We start from the raw sequence: 21,800 nt of genomic DNA on the forward strand, positions 1-21,800 counted from the left end.
GAGAAGAACACGGCAGAGACAGAAAGCCTGGTATCAAGTCTTGGCTTGATTAAGTCATTTAAAAGACACGTAACTCATTGTTCTCATCTCTAAGATGATGACTATTACATGTTTTATTTACTTCCTTGTGTCGGATTTTGAGGATTAAATGAAATAATTTAAGTGAACCAGCAGAGAAGCATATGATATAAAGAACAGTGACTACGATTGTTGCTGAGGTAATGTTGCTGATAGTGATAATGATATCAGCATTGTTGTTGTTCTTAAACTAAAATCTATATTAAATAATCCTTCCATGGAAGAATAATTCTATCAAATAAAGCTTTAGATGAAGCAACAAGTCATAAAATTATTAAAAGTAGAATTACTGATGTTACATAATTATTGAATTTGCTTAAGTTGCCCTTTATTTTTCATCAAAATTATATCTTTAGTTCTAAAATATACATGAAAAGATAAAGGAAGTAGCATGAAAAGCATAATGGGGATGACTATTTATATTTCCAGGAGCTAATGAAATAAAAGTACATTATAGGCAAAAAAAAAGTCATTTTGACTATATTATCATAATAAATCATTATGCCAACACTTCGTGTCAATAAAACAGGTAAACCAAAGAGATACTGTATTTTACCAGGAAACATAAAATTTTAAGAACTAACAGTTTAACAATTATTTTAACAATTATTTTAGCAATGTGGTGAGTGCTGTGAAGTGTGTAAACCTGGAGATTCACAGACCCATACCCCTGGGGCTAATAATACATTATACGTTAATAAAAAAAAAAAAAAAGAAAGAAAGAAAAAAAGAAAAAGAAGAAGAAAAAATAACAGCAATGAATTATGTTGTTAGCCAGATTGATAACAATTCATTTATTCTAGACTGGTTTATTGCAAACATCAAATCCTCTTCTAAGAGTATATCACTGTATGTATGTAAAAGGAGTTACAGAATTTCAGATGCAGTTAAAAATGTAAATTGTACTTAACCTTCACAGAAATGTCAGGCATAGGTCCATGACAGAAAAGTCTGCATTGACTCACATTTTTGTAGAAGTTTTTTCAAAAACTGTGTGTCAGTTAGTTAAGATAAAGCAGAGAATATCTACTCTTTAATTACAAAACAGCAACAGTATCATTTAAGGTTCTATAGCAAAGAGTACTAAACAGGTGAAGAATCATATGTGTAATGATAAAATATATCTTTCATCCTATGTGTAATGATAAAATATATCTTTCATCCTTTAGCTAAAGGAATTATTTTCTGAAATGAAATATTTTGTAGAACTTCAAAATGTAAAACAAACTAAAGTTTTATTTTATTAGCTTAAGATAATTTTATGCTCAAAGGTATATTTTCTTGTTATTGTCTACCAATAAAAAGGCAGTTTGGATCAATTAAAATATTGTAAAATAAGTAAGATTATCCCCAATCTTGGGGTCCCATTCTCTCTGCATTTGTATATTCATATGTGAATAGCTATGAGGATAAACCATAAGAACTTCTTGATATTTACCAATTTTAATCAGAAAAATGACAACACATCAACCAATAGTAATAATTGTGCTTATGTTTCTTAAATAGTTCCACTTGGGATCTTTCCATTCCCTTTAATTTACAGCATCCAAAAACTTGAAATAGAAGAACAGTCAAATTTACTTCAAGGTATAACCATTAATAACACCAAGAATTTGCTCACACATACTATTCTGATAATAAGAGTCACCACTAAAACTAGGTGGTTTAGGGGTGCCTGGGTGGCTCAGTGGGTTAAAGCCTCTGCCTTCGGCTCAGGTCATGTTCCCAGGGTTCTGGGATCGAGCCCTACATCAGGCTCTTTGCTCAGCAGGGAGCCTGCTTCCTTCCTCCTCTCTCTCTGCCTGCCCCTCTGCCTACTTGTGATCTCTGTCAAATAAATAAATAAAATTAAAAAAAAAAACCAACTAGGTGGTTATTGAAGGCTCTAACTCTCATTTAAAAAAAAAACTCTAATAGATGTATATCAAGCAGAAGGAAAATTCTATTACATGCAAGGGCTGAGTTGCAGGAGGAAATGTGAGAAAAGATACTGCCACACATGTGGGTAAACAAAAAAACCCACTAACAGTAAAAAATGTAATAGTATTGTCTAATTTGGGAGGGATTAAAACTAAAACAGAGAAAATGGTAATATGTAAGTTGGGAGGAAGGTGATCTGAAGAAACTGCTTTAAGTTCTTATTACTCAGTAGTGTGATAAAGATATTGATTAACTTCAGATGTCATTAAGATAGGTAGCAAGTTACAATAGCTTGGGTCATTACGACAATAATGGATATAGGATATAGATGTTCCAAACAAATCAAGGGATAAAATGGAGTGAAGTCAACACAATTTTATCAATATAAAATAAGATAAGAAAGAAGGGGGGGAAGAAAAGCAAGAGTTACAGTGCATAAATAAGAAGACAGCAATAAGAGCAAATATATTAGGAATCATATGAATGTAAATGGGTTTAATCATCTAGCAAATTCTCTAGTTATACAAAATTATCTGTTTTCTAAAACTTTAGCAGCTATCTTCCATTTATAGGTGATAAATCTAAAGACTCAGAGGAGTTTAAAGAAAAAGGATGTATCAGGTAAATGGGTGTAGATGTAATCATACTAGCCATAATACACTTTAGGACAAAATAATAATTTTATACAAATAGTAATCATTTAATACTAAATAACAATTTAATTCACTAAGAAGATATAGAGTTCTAAGCTATTATAACCCTAATAACATCATTCAAAATACAAAAAGTAGAATGTGACAACTGTAAGATGAAAAATAGGCAAGTTCACCATCAGAAAAGAAGGATGATGTATGTTTTGTACAAGCAGAAAAAGATTTAATAGGAATATAGAAAAGTTAATGCAGTTATCAAGCTTGATCTCATCTACCCCATATCTACTTGATCTTCTGGAATTCCTTGCCCTCCTTTCCAGAGGAAGGGAGGAAACCTAGCACAGCTCCCTGTTTTTATGAATGCAGGAATGCATCTAGTCCTCTGTTTACAGAGACTGCAGGAGAAATGTGGGAGTGATTAAGGCACAGAAGGCTTCATAAACCTCACATAGATACACTTGGACGGCTCCCTTTCAAAAAAGGTGCATAGTGCCCCAATTCCATGACTAAGTAAAGTTCTCTCATGCTTATAATAATTGTTGAAACTATCCTAAACAGGACCGTGCAAATGCATATTACACACAACGTTATCACCACACTATGTGCTATTCTCTTAGGAGAACTATGCCAAAGGAGAGCATTACCAAATATCACTGGCATTTCATTGAGCTTGCTCTCACCTTCCTGGTTTTCAAAGAGCAGACAAGTACATTTCTGAATTTTAATACAATGACACTTTAGAATTAATCTCAATTCATTAGCATGTTCTCTGGATTTCGAACACCACATATGCACAGAAGTAAGGTGTGTAGTCCAGAGAGTGGGGGTGATATTCCAAAGTCTGGACAAAAGGAGTTGGTTAACTGGGCTTCAAAAGTTTGGTGTTGGGAATTCTAATGTGTTCTCAGAAATTATGTGAATATTTGTTGGGTTTTGTTAATTTTTTTAGGTAGCTAAAAACAAAGTTATAAATAAAATCAGAATTAAATGTACTAACAACAGTAAATCCATCTCAGCAGAGCACAGTTAAGAAACCAGCAGCCCAGGGGTGCCTTGGTGGCTCAGTTGGTTGAGCATCTGACTGTTGATTTCAGCTCAAGTAATGAGCTCGGAGTCTTGGAACTGAGCCCTTTGTTGGGCTCCATGCATAGCTTGGAGTCTGCTTGAGATTCTCTCTCTCCCTCTCCCTCTGCTCCCCTCCCCCCGTTCTCTCTCTCTCTCTCTCAGATAAATAAAATGAAAAAAGAAAAGGAAAGGAAAGGAAAGGAAAGGAAAGGAAAGGAAAGGAAAGGAAAGGAAAAAGATCAACAGCCCATGGTACAGAGGATTGCTACACAGAAATTTAGACACACAGGAAAAGCGAAGTATACTTCTTTCGGGTACTTTCTTCTAATGAGTTAATTTCAGCCAACCTATGTTTATTCATTATGCTTGTCATTTGGGGGTCATATCCCTACCACCATGTAATCCAAGAACAAGCACAAATAACTAACATACAGACACACACACATACCCACACCCCCCCACACACGCATGACCCACTATGGTTAAGTACTACGCATGGTAAACTTCTGCTGGAATTTAGTCACTGACCGTTTTATTAATTCAACTAAAATGATTAAAGCTTCACCAAGTGTCAGGCATCATAGCAGACACCAGTGATGCAACATTGACCAAGACAGACAAGATTCCTGCTCTCGTGGAGCTTGTGTTCTAAATCAGGAAATAAGTAAAGCCAGAAAAAGAAGGAGGGAATGAGATAGTTTCAAAGAATGTCAAATTCCTTAAAGAAAATAAAACAAGACTACATGCTAGATGCATCTTTTGCAACTTTAGCACTACTGATATACTGTGCCAGGTAATTATTTGTTGTGGGGCATTAAGGAGCACTCCTGGCTATTCAGTACTAGTAGCACCTTCTCAGTTATGACAACCAACACTACCTGCAGACATTGCCAGATATCTCCTGGGGGTACAAAATCACCTGCAGCGAGCTCCTTTGCAAGAGTGGCCAGAATGAAAGTTTTGTGTGTGTGTGTGTGTGTGTGTGTGTGTGTGTGTGTGTTTAACTGGAGGTCAGGAAAGTCCTCCTTGAGGGCTTAAAATTGAAGGGTTGGGGGAAGAAGAGCAGAAAATGATTTTGGAAGAAAGCTTTCCAGGCAGACTTGAACAGTAAGTACTAAGGCAATACGGTGATAATGAACTTGGAATCCTAAAAGAACAGACAGAAGGCTTGTGTAACTAAAGAACAGAGGCAGGAGATGGTATCAGAGAGGAGACAAGAACAGATCGCAAGATCACACGGAATCCTACAGGCCATGGTAGAGAGCTCAGATTTTTTTTTTTCCTTCCTGAAGGATTATGAGAAGTTTAGATGCAGGAGAGAATTTCTGATTAATTGTGAAGAAAGAAATGTTTCTGGCTAGATCTTTAAAGGTAGATAGGCATGGATTTTTACAGGCTGGGATGAAAGAGGTAGAGATAAGGGGTGAGAGATGATAATACGTGGCTGGGCTAGGGTAAGGGATGCACAGAAATGGAATTCCAGAACTGTCCGAAACAGCGTCTAATGCAGAAGGCAGGGACTTTCGAGGAGCGTCTTCTATCCTAACACCTCTGGAAGGAGAATGTGTTCTAAGCAACATATTGGCAGCAGCTGTGAGCTGTGGGACCCGCTGTGTGTGTGTGTGTGTGTGTGTGTGGACTCTGGCTCAGCCCCAAACATGCCCCTTTAGGGAGGGAGGGCCCGAAGCCAAGGGTAGGCCGAGCTACTCAGCAGGAGCCAGAGACTAACAACCCAGGGACAGGCGACTAACAGCACAAAGATGTCAGTGGCTTGATTCCAAAATACTCTCGTTGGAGGTTTAGAGAGTCTACTCTTTCAGATCAAGGGAGACAAGCATAATAAACTTTGGCTTTTTATTCCAATTCCCTCCCTGTCGTATTAGCGCTACCATTTTTTAAGTATTGGCACGTGTAAGGTATTATTCTAAGTGTTTTCCATTCATTTTTCTCATTCATTCTCCCAAACAACCCTACAAGGTAGATTCTGTTGTTTTTAGCATTTAAGAAGAAAGGGCACTAGAGCCTGGAGGTGTTCAGGCACTTGCTCATGGAATCTGAAACCTAAGCAATCTGACTCGAATCCAATCTCTTAACTACCATATCATGCTCAGGTCCAACAATCTGTCCCATATGCTGTTTAGATGAAGCAGCTGACACCGATGGAATCACTTGCCAAAGGTCACACCCAGCTAATGTCTGAGAAACAATGAACGATAAATTGTTAGCATTTGAACACCTACAAGTTTCAGTTACTTTTCTAAGCATTGTCAGTGCATTGTCTTATTTAATCTTCATAGAAACTACAAGAAAGGTCTTATTAGTTTTATAGATGAGAAACCTATGTCTAGAGATCTTGTCACTTGTTCAAATCACCCAACCAGCAAGTTGTGGAAATGAGACAACAAATGGCCAAGGTTTCAGCCCTAACACTAAATCACAGGAGGTGGTTCTCTTCTCATAACAAGAAACTATTTCAGAAACTATTCCAGTTTTCCTTGGTAAAAATCAGGTATGCGATGTAAAATAATGCAACATTACTTGAAAGGATTTTACTAACAAGAACGTTTGATTATGTTCTAACAAAGGCAATCCCTTAGAAAGCCTCCATTATATCCCCCACCCCGCTTTTCGTGTAGAAGTTTTGAAGAAAATATGTTAAATTCATTTATCAATTCATTTCATATGATATCTTAATTTCCAAATAAGTTTATGAAAAGAGGGCTCAGTGCATTGATTCTGAAATCTCTCATTAATGCCTGGGCTAGTGAATGAGTTCACGTATTTCTAAGTTACTTTAGGTGAGGATCTGTCCCTAGCCCTCTCTGCACCCACTACCTTCAGATCTTCTAACCAAACACATTTTGAGAAATCAACAAAGACTCAGAGTCCCGGAAGGTACTGTTCTGGAATCTGCATGCTTATCTGACTTCCCGTGGCCAATGTAGGAACAGCCAGGCTGCGGCTACGTCTGCCTTAGCACAGTTCCTGGCACCACTGTGATGTAAGAGAATGACCCAATCGGTTGGTGACACAATCTGTTGAAAAGTGTATATTCTCAAGGAAGAAAATTGGACAAACTAAAAAGCATCTATGAAGCAGAGAAAGAAAGCCAGTATTTGGTATCAGAAGTTGCAGATTTGAGCCTAGCTGTACCATTTCAAAGCTCTGTGGCCTCGGGCGAGTCACTGTAACCCCTCTGACGTGAGGGCCCTTCATTATGCAGGAGGCAACATAATCCTGACCCTGGCTACCCGACAATGTGCAATGCAGATTGATGAGACAGTTTGGGCATGGGTGTTTCATGAATGGTGTGATGCTCTAACAAAAAAACAGAGACATTCCTAAGAGAGATGTCAAGTAGCTAGTTACAAGGCTGTTTACTGAACTAGACATGGTATGTGTCTTCTCTACTGTCAGGTCTTTTTGACAGTGGCAGCGTGCCGAAGCAAATTGATCCATGTCCATGTGTTCGGGAGCTAGACGGGGGACAAGGTCGATGGGAGCAAGATATTTATGCTCGAGGCAGCTACTCAAGATAGAAACTAAAAATTCTCAGTGTTTCAAGGCACTAAATCTAACCTGTCTAGGTAAAACTTGAGTGAGATAAACCCTGCAGACCCAGGAATGACTATCTTTGAAAGGCTCAATACCAATAATAATTATTATTTAGACATTAGGATCTCATGTATCAGTGAAATCCTTCAATAATTATTACTATAACAATAGTAGCATCTCACATTTTAGTCAACTACTTTTTTTTTTTAGTTTGACAGAAAGAGAGGGAGAGGGAGAATAAGCACAGGGAGGGGCAGGGGGAGAGGAAGCAACAGACTCCCCACTGAGTGGGGCAGCCCAGATAGGGGCTGGGTCCCAGAACCCTAAGATCATAGCTAAAGCCAAAGTCAGATGCTTAAGCAACTGAGCCAATCGGATGCCCCTAGTCAACTACTTTTGCAAACAAAATCCTCTAAGACTCCTAGCGTCAAAAACAGTTAGTTATTCTCAGTTCTCTAACAACATATTAGGTGGACATCGGTGCATCTGGGTTGGGATCTGATGGGCAGCTCTGCCTCAGACTGCAGGCCCACTTGACCTTGTCTCCTCATCACGCGTTGGGCTCATGTGTGCTTATTCTGGAGTCCAGGCAAAGATAAAAGCAGCTACCCACAGGCAAGGCTTACTCAGGGCAATGGCAGGAGTGCAAGAGAGCAGGTGTGTGACCACATTTTAGACTTCTGATTTAATCTACATTGGTCCTATTCACTAGGCACTTACTATGTGTTCAAGCAGCTGTGTATAAGAGCTTTGCCCCATTTTTCACATAATCTTCACAACCACCTTGTAAAGCAGGGCTCATTTCATTTTAAAGACAAGGACATGGAGGTAAAGAAAAGTTAAGAAACTTTCCCCAAATCCTACAGCTAATAAATGCAGGGTCATGATTCCGGTGTAGACAGTGGGAATCTAGGACCTATAAGATTTGCCAATAGATTCTAATCACTGAGTAAATCCTGACCTATTAGCACTGCAATGAAAATGTGGCTATTTTCAAAGTGTTGAATATATTTGGCTTCCCATACCATGACACTTAAAATATATGAATTTTGTTTTATTTATATCATGAAATATTTGCTATGCACAAAGCACATGTAACATGCATCTACTGTAGTGTGTCTAATAAAAGAAACACATATGAACCTACCACCAAAAACTAGAATATTATCAATATCTATATGTTCCTTTTCTGTCTTAACTTTGTCTCTTCCCTGAAGGTTACCATCATCTTGAATTTTGTATTTACCATTCCCTTGCATTTTTAAAAATTATGTTGATTGTATATATATACATATACATATATGTATATGTATATATATACAATCAAATAATTTTGCTTGGTTGAACCCTCAACTTTTCTATCTTGTGTACCTATAATTAATTCACTTTTTTATTGTTGTACAGTAATGCATTTAGAATATACCACAATACAGCTATTATCCCAACAATGAATATTGGGCTACTTCTAAAGTCATCTTATTAAAAATGCCTTTATGAACAATTTCACTAGTAGAGTATGAGAGTTTCTATTATCTTACATTCTTTTAATTTAGTTTTTAATTTTATTTGTTAACATACAATGTTATATTAATCTTAGGTATACAAATTAGTGATTCAGCAAGTCCATGTACCCCCAGCAAGTGCACTCCTTAATCTCTGTCAGCCATCTTACCCATCCCTCCACCTACCTTCCCTCTGGTAACCATTAGTGTGTTCTCTATAATAAAGAATCTATTTCCTGGTTTGTGTGTGTGTGACTCTTTTTTTCCCTTTTATTTCTTTTTTTTTCCCCTTAAATCCACATATGAGTGAAATCATATGGTATTTGTCTTTCTTTGACTGACTTATTTTACTTAGCATTATAGTCTCTAGCCCCATTCATATTCTTGTAAATGGCAAGATCTCATTCCTTTTTATGGCTCAATAATATTCCATTGTGTGGGTATACACTGTATATGTATGTGTGTATATATATACATATATAGGTATACATATACTACATCTTCTTACCCACTCATCTACTGATGGACACTTGGACTGTTTTCATTGTTTAGCTACTGTAAAAATGCTGCAATAAACATAGGGGTTCATATATCCCTTTGAATTAGTGCTTTTGTATTTTGGGGGTAAATACCCAATAATGTGATTGCAGGATCATAGGGTAGTTCCATTTTTAACTTTTTTGTGGAAAACATATTGTTTTCCAAAATGGCTGCACCAGTCTGTATTCCTACCAATAGTGCAAGAGAGTTCCTATTTTTCCACATCCTATTCAACACTTCTTGTCTCTTGTGTTTTTTATTTTAGCCATTCATCAGAATAGTGTGAGGTAATTTCTCATGATAGTTTTGATTTGCATTTCCCTGATGATGAGTGATGTTGAGCATCTTTTCAGGTGTCTGTTGGTCAGCAGGATGTCTTCTTTGGAGAACTGTCTCTTCATGTCTTCTGCCCATTTTATAATTGGATTATTCTCATTTTAGTATTGAGTTTTATCAGTTCTTTATATATTTTGGATACTAATCCTTTATTAAATATGTCAGTTGCAAAGATTTAGTAGGTTGCCTTTTAGTTGTGTTATTTCCTTCACTGTGCAGAAGTTGTTTGTTTTTTTTTTAATGTTTATTAAAATGTTTATTTTTCCTTGTATTTCCCTTGCCTCATGAGACGTAGGTAGAAAAACATTGCTAAAGCCAATGTCAGCAACATTATTGACTGTACTCTCTTCCATGATTTCTATGGCTTTAGGTTTCACATTTAGGTCTGTATTACATCTTATGATTATTTTTGTGTATGGTGTAAGAAAGTGGTCCAATTTCATTCTTCTGCATGTTGCTCTCCAGCTGTTCCAACACCATTTGTTGAAGAGACTGTCTTTTTCATATTAGATATTCTTTCCTGCTTTGTGGAAGATTAATCAACCATATAATTGTGTGGGTTTTTTTTTCTGTTTGTTTTTATTCTGTTTCATCGATCTATGTGTCTACATTTTGTTCCAGTATCATACTGTTTTGATTACTAGAGCTTTGCAATGTAACTTGAAGTCTGGAATTGTGATACCTCCAGTTTTACTTCTCTTTTTCAAGATTGCTCTCAACTGAGGTCTTTGGCACTTCATACAAATTTTAGGATTATTTGTTTCGGTTCTGTGAAATATGCTGTGCTAATTTGAGGGGGATTGCATTAAATCTGTAGATTGCTTTGGGTAGTACAGATATTTTAACAATATTTATTCTTCTAATCATGACCACGAAATGTCTTTCCATTTCTTTTTGAAGAATTTGTCTTCGAATTCTTTCATCAGTGTTTTACAATTTTCAGAGTACAGGCCCTTCACCCCTTTGGTTAAGTTTATTCCTAGGTATCTTATATTATGCTATTTCTTATCAACACTTGGTATTGTCAGACCCCATAAGTAAAATAATATTTTATTATGATGTTAATTTGAATTTCCCTGCTTACTAAGAAGGTTTGGCACACATTCATTAGATAACCTACCATGTATGTTTTCTCTTCTGTGAACTGCATATTCATGACCCTAATCAATTTTCCTATTGAGTTATTTATCTTTCTTATTGATTCATAAGAGTTATTTATATATCATATACAGTATATTTATATACAGTTGTCCATTATTTATATTACTAACATCTCTCAGTTTTTATGTTAACTTCTCATTCTCTTTACAGTTAATAGTCAAAAGATTTATCGATAATTTCCTTCATGGTTGAATTGAGTTGAATAGTAGTTCCCCAAAATTCATGTCCCCTCAGAACCTGTGAATGTGACCTTCTTTGGAAATAGGGCCCTTATGGATATGATCAAATTAAAATGAGGTCACACTGGATTAAGGTGGTCCCTGAACCAATCACTGGTATTTCTTATAAGAGGAAAAATTAGACACACAGAGAGAGGAGACACAGGGAAGGAGACCACATGACAACAGAAGCAGACAATGGAATGTTCTTACTGCAAACCAATGAACACTAAAGATCGCCAGCAATCAGCAGAAGCTGGAAAGGACATTTGGAACTTTGGAAATGGGACTTTGGAAGGCACATGGCCTTTCAGACACCTTGATTTCAGATATCTAGATTCCAAAACTGCGAGAGAATAAATTTCTGTGTTGTAAACCAGTTTGTGGTAATTGTTTGTGGTAATTGTTTGTGGTAATTTGTGTAACTTGTGGTAATTTATTTATGGTAATTTATTTGTGGTAATTTGTTCCAGCAGCCTCGAAAAGTTAGTACAATGGTTAACAATTTTTGTGTTGAGATTTTTTAAATCCTAAAGCTATGAAGATACCTTAAATATTGTGTTCTAAAATTATAAATACTACCTTTGCATTTAAGTTTCTAATTCCAGTACTGATTTTGTTTATGGGCATGGATAGGAATCCCATCTTGTTGGACTGCTTTTAGTCTGTTTTTCTGTTTGGATAATGGATTGTTCTAGCATCATTTACTGAAAGATTCTTCTTTTCTCCATTAATTTGCAAAGACCCTACATGTATAAAAGTGCCATTAAAGTTGGGGCTCTTCTAAGTCTGTTCCATTGGCCAATTTGGCTAACATACTAATCTAAGTTAATTACTGAAAATTTATTATCATTCTTCTTATCTGGTAGAGTTAATATGTTCACATTCTCTTTTTTCTTTACAAGTTTCTTGGCTATTCTTGGATATATAATCTTCCATTAAAAGTTAAAACAAGCTTATAAAGCTTTTCTCAAAAGTCTGTTGAGATTTGGATTAAAATTTCATATAATCTATAGGTCAACTTGGAAGAATTAACATTTTTACAATATTAACCCTGTCTATTTATAAAAATAATTATATATTTTTATTTACATTTTAAAATAAATTAAAAGAATGTTAACAATTTTCTCCACCTAAGTCTTGCACATTTATTGTTGAATTTATTCCTAGGTACCATATATTTTCTGTTGCTAATATAATATTTTTCTTTCAAAATTGTTTTACAAATTTTTGGCTGTTGTATATAAATGCAAATTTTAATTGTTGGTATTATACCAACCTTATTAAATTCTATTGTTATATTTACATGCCAAAAATGATTAGAACTTTTTTTTCCTTTGAAATTCTTATACTCTTTGTATCTCTTTCTCTGTTTGCTGCTCTTTCTGTGACCTCCAGTATAGGGTTGTATAGTTGCAGTAAAAGAAGCATCTTTGGCCTATTTCCTAGTTTTAAAGTTAATGCTTCTACTGATTTACAATTAAGAATTATGTTTGCTATAGGGTTTTGTAGGTTTTGGGGGGTGGTTTGGTACTCCTTAAGAGATTAAAGAAATTTCTTTCCATAGTTTGATAAAGAGTTTTATTGCAAATGAGTGTGGAAAGTATTAAATGCTTATTTGATATCTGTTGAAATCATGTGGTTTTTATCCTTAAACACATTAATGTGGAAAACTACATAAAGCTGTATACATATTACATATACATGAAATATGTATACAGCTTGATGAGTTTGGAGGTAAGTGTACGTCCATGAAATCATCACTATGCCAGAAACATATCTATCACTTCCAAAAGTTTCTTCCCACCTCCTTTACTTATCATTATTTTTATATGTGATAAAAACACCACACACATAAGATGTATCCTCTTGGCAAATTTTTAAGTATACAATATAGCATCATTAACTACAGGGACTAGGATGTACTCAAGATCTTGTGAACTAACTAATCTAGCCTTACTGAAACTTTACACCTCCGTTTCCTCCTTCCTCCAGCTCCTAACAACCACCACACCACTCTCTGCTTTTATGCATTTGACTATTTTAAATTCCTTATGTAAGTAGTATTATATAGTACGTAGCCTTCTGCATCTGACTTATTTCACTTGGCCTGACGTCCTCCAGGTTCATCCATGCTGTCACAAATGGCAGAATTTCTTTCTAAGGCTAAGCAGTACTCCATTCTATGAACACATCACATTTTCTTTATCCATTTATCTGTTCATGGACATTTAGGTTGTTCCGATGTCTTGGTTATAACAAATAATGCTGCAGTGAACATGGAAGTGTGGATATATTTTAAAAATCCCAATTTCAACTGCTTCAGACATATACTCAGAAGTGGAATTGCTCTATCATACGGTAATTATATTTAGTAGTTTTTAGTAACTTCTATATTGTTTTCTTTCTTTCTTTTTTTTTAAAAACAGTGGAAGGGAGTAGGTTTTTTTTGTTTTGTTTTGTTTTTAATGTTTTTAAAGATCTTATTTATTTGACAGAGAGAGATCAGAAGTAGGCAGAGCAGCAGGCAGAGAGAGAAGGGGAAGCAGGCTCCCCGCTGAGCAGAGAGCGGGGCTCGATCCCAGGACCCTGAGATCATGACCTGAGCCGAAGGCAGAGGCCTAACCCACTGAGCCACCCAGGTGCCCCTCTATATTGTTTTCTATAGCAGCTGCATCAATTTACCTTCTCACCAACATTGCAAAATGGTTCCCTTTTCTTCTCATCCTTGCCAATGATTTTGTATTTCCCATAAATGCCAACCTAACAGGTGTGAGGGGATATCTATTATGGCTTTGATTTGAATTTCTCTGATGATTAGTGATGCTGAACATCTTTTCACATATTTGTTAGCCATTTGTCTTTGGTCTTTGAAGAAATGTCTACTCAGTTTCTTTGCCCATTTTTAAGTTGGGTTATTTGGGTTTTTTTTTTTTTTTTTTTTGCTATTTACTTATTTGAGTTCTATATATATTTAGATATTAACCCCTTATCAGATATATGGTTTGTAAATATGTTTCCCATCCAAAAGTTGTCTTTTCACCTTATTGATGTTTTCTTTGGCTGTGAAGAAATTTTTTAGTTTGATATTTCTTTTTTATTTTGTTAGTTGAGCCTTAAGTGTGTCATATCCAAAAAATCATTACCAAGTGTCAAGGAAATTTATCCTTATGTTTTCTTCCAGAAATTTCATGGTTTCAGGTCTTACATTTAAGTATTTAATCCATGTTAATTTTTGTGACTGGTGTAAGATATGGGTACCATTAATTGTTTTACATATGAATATCCAATTATCCCGGCACCATCTGTGGAAAACACTGTCTTTTCTATATTTAGTTTTCTTGGCTCCTTGTCAAATATTAGTTGACTGTATATGCTTAGGTTTATTTCTGGGCTCTCTGTTCTGTTCTCTTGGTCTATTTGTTTTTATGATGGTACCATACTGTTTTGATGACTATAGCTTTATATATAGCTTGAAGTCAGAAAGTATGTTGTCTCTTGCTTGGTTCTTCTTAGGATTCCTTTGGCTATTCAGGGTCATTCCATTTGTGGTTCTATATAAATTTTAGTATTCTTTTCTTTCTATTTCTGTAAAGAATGTCATTGGAATCTGATAAGGCTTGCCTTGAATGTCTAGATGGCTTTTGGTACTATTAACCTTTTAACAATATCAATTCCTCTAATCCATGAACACAGGATAACTTTCCATTTATTTTTAGCTTCAGCTTTTTCACCAATGTCTTACTGTTTTCAGAGTAGAAATCTTTCACCTCTTTAGTTGAATTTATTCCTAAACATTTTATTGTTTTTGATGCTGTTGGAGGTGAAATTGATTACTTTTTCAGAAAATTCATTGCTAGTGAATGGAAACAGTACTGATTTTTGTATCTACAACTTGATGGAATTCACCGACTAGATCTAACAGGTTGATTCTAAATGATTTTCTATTTATAAAATCATGTCATCTGCAAACAGAAAAAGTTTTACTTCTTCCTTTCCAATTCTGACAACTTTTATTTTTCTTGCCTGATTGTTCTAGCTAGGACTTCTAGTACTATGTTAAGTAAGAGTAGGTGAGAGGGGGCACACTTCACTTGTCTTGCTACTGTTCTTAGAAGGAAAGCTTTCAGCATTTTACCACTGAGTATAATGAAGCTATGGGCTTGTTATGTACAGCCTTTATTATATTGAGGCATGTTCTCCTCTAGAGCTGGTAAAGCTCTTTGTTTGCTCTCTTAACTCAGCCAAACTGCCCCCTAACTACCCTAGCCAAATATGGGTACTGGCTTTGTTCTACAAACCATAAGCTCTGCTCATTTCTCTCATCTTGTGGCACTTGGTCACACAGCTTCCAGGAATTCTGGTCAGATAGAGTGAAAGACACCCTAGCTGGTGGAGCTACCTTGCCTGGGTGGAAGAGGGAAGGGCCATTCCAGGCTACTCTCAATTTCCCAAACAGGCTCTCCAGTTGGCAGGGGCTGAGAGTTAGTCTTGGCCCAAGCTTTGAATTAATTGCCCTGTTTGTGCATCTCATGGAGAATCTTCACACCTAGTACTGGCTTTGCCCTTGGCAAAGAGCTCTGGCTCCCCACCTCTTAGCTCAAGGGCCATGGGGCCACGCAGCTTCCAGAAGTTGCCAGTCCTTCCAGTCAGATTGGGGCCAGAAGACCCTTTACACAGTATGTGGGGCTGGGATTCAGCTTCTTGCCTGGACATAGGCAAACCTCCAGGGCAGGCAAACCTTTCTTGGTTGAGTATCCAAACCCGGCATGTCTGTACTCAGCTGACTTCCCTGGTTGGAGTGAGCTCCCAACTCAGTTCTATAGAGGAACAAAGCTGCTGGTTGGGATTATAACTTGGGCACTGCAGGTATGATCCATGTACTGTTTCTTGCAAGCCCCTCCCGTCTTCCCTGTCACAGTCAGATTCCCTGCAGATACCCTTGCAATTCCTGTGGTGCAAGATCAGAGGAGGGACCGCTGCAAAGCAAGCCACAATGCTGGTTTTTCGTTGTATTCTCCGGGTTCTCTTTTTGAATTGAATTTGAGACACTGAAGGCTCAAGAAACATCTCTCTGCATGGTGCTCTACTGGCCTGGGAGAGGAACAATGGGGTCAACATGTAGCCGCTTCTCTTACCCATCTAATCATCCTGTCTTGTTCTGTGTGATGCAAGGTGCTTTAGACTCACCCCTGGTGTTCTTGGATTCTTTCAGTGATGTCTTGTTTTTGAATAGTTGTTAGTTGTCCTTCTTGTGAGGGGGAGCAAAGTCAGGAACAACAACATTGCAATCTTGGTGGTGTCATTCCCCTAATAGTTTTTCAATTATTTTCTGTATGTATTTATACATAGAAACCATGTATCTTAGTCTTCGAGAATGGTCTCACCAGATGCAAAAACAGACTTTTACTTATCAAAGACCTATTTTGGTAATTTCAAATGTTGCTTGCTCATTTTACTGCATCTTTCATTTCTTCAAAGTGTTCACATAGTAATTTATATTCCATATCTGATATTCCTCAATCAAATAATTAGGTACCTAAATTTGATTGTTTGCTTGCTTTTGCTGACTCTCACTTACAGTGTTTTATGAGCTCCCGTGGATTGACCTTAGTCAATTGGGAACGAGAGTGGCTACCCTGAGGATACTTTGCACCATGGAGAATTTGCTTTCACTTCTGCTGAGAGCCAAGGGATTCTACAAGCCTGTGGTATCTTTTTTTTTTTTTTAAGATTTTATTTATTTATTTGACAGACAGAGATCACAGGTAGGCAGAGAGGCTGGCAGAGAAAGAGGGTGAAGCTCTGCTCCCACTGAGCAGAGAGCCCAATGCGGGGCTTGATCCCAGGACCCTGGGACCATGACCTGAGCCAAAAGCAGAGGCTTTAACCAATTGAGCCACCCAGGCACCCCAAGCCTGGGGTATCTTTAGACTTTTCAGGGCCACAAATTTAATCTAGGAATCTCAGGTTCTGCTCATCTAATCACCTTTGATAGTCATAGTCTTATGAAATGTAGAAATAAACAATACACAGTTATCTCTCTCTCTCTCTCTCTCTCTCTCTCTATATATATATATATATATATATATATCTGGTAATATATGAGATAACTATTCTACAGCACTTTAAGTCCTCCTTGTCCCATCTTCATTCCAGTTGCCAATATGATGATGGTTTCTTCCAAGTTTTGATGGTGCAATCTCACAGTGACTCAATCCTTTCCAAGGGGGAATCCCTTTCTAACATTGTATCCTTATCATTTTACCCTTTCAAAGTCACTAAATAGCTCCAGGGATTCCTTTAATGAGAAGTTTTTGCCACGCTTCATATCCCTTTCGCTTCCTTCCTGAAAACTTTTGAGACATTACGGTATGAAATTCCTAAAAGAAGCCATTTAATTTCCGGAAGGGCGAGGTGGTTAATGTCCATAGGGTTACTTTTGACCACTCGGGGCTGGGAATGGATGGATAAATGTGTCTCTACCCTTAAAATGGATAGCTTAGGTGGGAGTCCTGACCTGTTAGGATTGATTAGGATTGCCTTTTAAGAAGATAAAAAGAGCTGCCTCTCTCCTTAGTGCAAGCTCACAAACAAGAATCCATGTGATCACACAGGAAGATGATCGTCACTTACAAATCAAGAGACACAGCAGATGTAAACCTGCCTTGCCAGCACCTCCAGAACCGGGAATAATAAATTTCTGTTGTTTTAGTCATCCAGTCTATGGTATTTTTTTATGGCAGCCTAAGCTAAGTAAGACTGTTTTATTTATTTATTAAAAAAAATTGTATCAAGGGTAATTCAAGTAGTGTTTGCCTTCCTCTTCTCATCACAAACTTACAATCCTGAGCCAGTATCTTTTCTGTCTTGGCAAAATCTCATGCTCCTTTCTAAGTATGAATCATTTTGCAACATTTGAACTGCAAGCTTTCAATGTCATGAGATATCTCCAAGAATCCCTTTAATGTAAAGTTTCCTTGCTGAGGTCACCCCCTCTAGGACATCTTCTTCCCACTTTTGTCACAATCCCTTCCTCATTTATGTTGAATGCTTTGTCTTCACTAAGTCCCCCTGCATGTCTAGGTTAGTTAAAAGATGGCATTTCTGTTGTTCAATAATTTGAATCCTCTATCTGAAAACCATTAGCTCTGTGACTTGGTAAATTATTTGTTCTTAATCCTTTGCATTTCAATATCTTCATTTGTAAAACAGAATAACACACATAATAGAGTTTTTTTTTTTTCTTTTGGTTATCATTCACTGGGAACTTAAATACCATGTAGGATGCTAACCATGTTCATGTAATGCCTAGGAAAAGTTACATTTATGGTTTCCTTTTCTTTAGAGATCTTAGTGTTTTCCATATTGTTTGGTATTTGTTTTAGGTGATTTTTTTTTATTTTTTGGTCTTCCCCCAAAGATGACTTACATGTTTAAAAGACATTCTGCTCATACCCTTTGCCTTTCTCCCACAAGATTAAAATATACTATTCAAAAAAGTCATGACCTGGGGTGCCTGGGTGGCTCAGTCAGTTGAGTGGCTGCCTTTGGCTTAGGTTGTGATCCTGGGATTCTGGGATTAAGCCCCCCCTTGGGCTCCCTGCTCAGCAAGGGTCTTGCTTCTCCCTCTCCCACTCCCCCCGGTTATGTTCCTTCTCTCAGTGTGTCTCTCTCTGTCAAATAAATAAATAAAATCTTCAAAAAAAAGTAAAAAAAAAAAAAAGTCATGACCTGCATATGAATATGAATAGTCTCCTTTTAAATGACTTTTTAAAGGAATAATTAAAATAATAAGTGGTTAAACTGTACAAGGTACAACACTTCCTTTGACCTTTCCGTTAAGGTTACAGAAATGAACCAACTCATACAATCAAAACAAAAAAATGAATAACATCTGAAAATGATTATATTCTTGATTTATAAAGCCCTTTGCAGAACAATACATACAATAGAGAAACACCAACTTTTGAAGTTTTACCACCATTGTTTATGTAGAATAATAAATACTATCTTCCTATAACTTGGATTATTCTAACTTTTTCTTATCTATTTATAAGTTATTGAGCAATTCACAAAAATGCTACTATTGACTTTATAAATCATAACTCCCTAATCAAATATTGATGAAAACTTTAATTCCCCCAAATCACACATTCTCTAGAGGTTTGTTATTTGAGAAATGCTTTATTTCTTGAGTTGCAAAAGGGGAACTTGCATGGATAGGGAAACGTAAGCATATGCTAAGAAAAGGAAACCACAGATGTTTCTTCTATATAGAACTGGTGTTAAGACTGTAATGCACAGACTGCTTCGAAAGGATTGTTTTCTAACTTTCATCCGACCATGATCATATTTAGGAAAGAAAACTAAAGTCATTGAATACACTGATAAAAAGGAAAAGTAATTGAATTAAAAAGTTTTTTAATGACTATACAGCATGAGTTAGCTATTACTGACCATAAACCAGCTGCCTTCATTTTTAAGTTAATTCTATAACTTTTTTGTGTTCTGTTTTCATAAGCATGGGCTGTAGTGTATCTTCCTTGTAATAATCAGAGGTTTTCTTTTTTTTTTTTTTAAGATTTTTTATTTATTTCTTTGACACAGAGAGAGAAATCACAAGTAGGCAGAGCAGCACAGAGAGAGGGAGGGGGAAGCAGGCTCCCCGAGCTAGCAGAGAGCCCGATGCGGGGCTCAATCCCAGGACCCTGGGATCATGACCTGAGCTGAAGGCAGAGGCTTAACCCACTGAGCCATCCAGGTGCCCCCAGAGGTTTTCTTTTTAAATAACTATCTTCTTGGAATTGTTAACCTAAAACCTTACAGTTGATTATACATATTCATCATAGGAAACTTCAATTATTACAGTATTTTAGGTAAGAGGTAATCACACTGTCTAAAAAGAAAGAGGTAGAAAATAGCAAGTGTGAGGAACTGTCATATATTTCTGATGTGAGTGTGAAGAAGCAAGCACTTTTGAAAACTGACATTTTCTGCCGAAGTTGAAAACATACACAATCCATGTCCCAAAAAATCCCATCCCTAAGTGTATTCACAACAGAAATGGGCACACACTTATAAAAGAGTAAGTATTTAAGTATTCATAGCAGCATTATTTCTCACAGCCCCAAACTGGAAACCACGTAGATGTTCACCCTAGTGGGATGGATTAATAATGGAATATCCATTCATTAGCAATGAGAATGAGCCATCTGTCATGATATGAACTCTCATGGATCAACTTATAAACTCAATGCTGAGTAGAAGTCAGATAGGACAAATAATGCTCGAAGGTGTATAAAACCAGAGAATAGCCAAAACAATTTTGAGAAAGAACAAAGTCAGAGGTATCACAATCCCAGATTTTAAACTCTACTGTGAACCTGTAATAATCAAAACAGTAGGGTAATGGCACAAAAATAAATATATAGGTTAATGGAATAGAATAAGAGCCCAGAAATAAACTCATGTTTATATGGTCAATTAAACTATGGCAAAAGATCCAGGAATATACAATGGTAAGAAGACAGTCTCTTCAGTACATGGTGTTGGGGAAACCAGACAACTACGTGCAAAAGAAGAAACTGGACTCCTGTCTTACACTATGCACACAAACCCAACACACATTAAAGAGCTAACTATAGTTAAGAGTCTATTTCTTGGTTTACCTCTCTCTCTTTTTACTCCTGAGTTCATTCATTGTTTCCTAATTATAGAGAACAAATTGATGGTTACCAGAGGGGAGGTAGGTGGGAGAATGGGTTAAACAGGTGATGGGGATTAAGGAACACATTTGTTGTGATGAGCACCAGATGTTGTGTGAAAGTGTTGAATCACTAAATTATGTACCTGAAACTAATATTATACTGTATATTAACTAACTGGAATTTAACAAAAACTCTTAAAAAAAGACTTAATTATAAGACCTGAAACCATAAGATTCCTAAAAGAACACAACAAATAAATTCTTGGACATAGGGTTTAGCAATCTTTTTCAGAATCTGCCTCCTCTCACAAGGAAAGCAAAAGCAAAATAAACTATTGAGACTGTACCAAACTAAAATGATTTTGCACAGCAAAGAAAAAGAATCAGCAAAATGAAAAGGCAACCTACTTCTCTTATTACAGAAGATATTTGCAAATGATATATTCAATAAGATGTTTCTTTCTTTCTTTCTTTTTTTTTTTTTAATATGGAACGCTTCATGAATTTGCATGTCATCTTTGCGCAGGGGCCATGCTAATCTTGTTCCAATTTTAGTGTATGTGTTGCCGAAGCAAGCACTTTATTTCTAACATATATAAAGAATTCATACAATTTAACAATAAAAACAAAACCAAACAACATGATTAAAAAAATAGGCAGAGGATCTAAATAGTTCTCCAAAGAAGACATACAGATGGCCAAAAAAACATCAAAAGATGTTCAACCTCACTAATCATAGGGGAAATGAAAATCAAAACCACTGTGAGACACTATCTCACACCTGTCAGAATGGCTAAAATAAAAATAAAATCAAATAAACACAAGAAACTACAAGTGTTGGTGAGGATCTAGAGAAAAGAGAACCCTGGTACACTGTTGGTGGGACTGTATATTCGTGCAGTCACTATGGAAAACAGTAAAGAGATTCCTCAAAAAATTAAAAAGATCATACAACCCAATTCCATTTCTAGGCATTTATCCAAAGAAAGCAAAAACACTCATTAGAAAAGATACATACCCTTCTATGTTCATTTTAACATTATTCACAATAGCTAAGATATGG

The 21,800-nt window shown here is 36.3% G+C and overlaps 1 protein-coding gene and 1 pseudogene across 1 annotated transcript in view; both read right to left on the bottom strand.

Annotated features, from left to right (window-relative positions):
• TAFA1 (TAFA chemokine like family member 1) overlaps positions 1-21,800 on the bottom strand; it is an 866,756-nt gene that overhangs the window by 556,945 nt on the left and 288,011 nt on the right. The window lies entirely within an intron of this gene.
• Positions 21,219-21,316, bottom strand: LOC125089813 (uncharacterized; annotated as a pseudogene).

The sequence above is a fragment of the Lutra lutra genome, chromosome 1 (assembly GCF_902655055.1).
Source record: "Lutra lutra chromosome 1, mLutLut1.2, whole genome shotgun sequence".
Classification (NCBI taxonomy): Eukaryota; Metazoa; Chordata; class Mammalia; order Carnivora; family Mustelidae; genus Lutra; species Lutra lutra.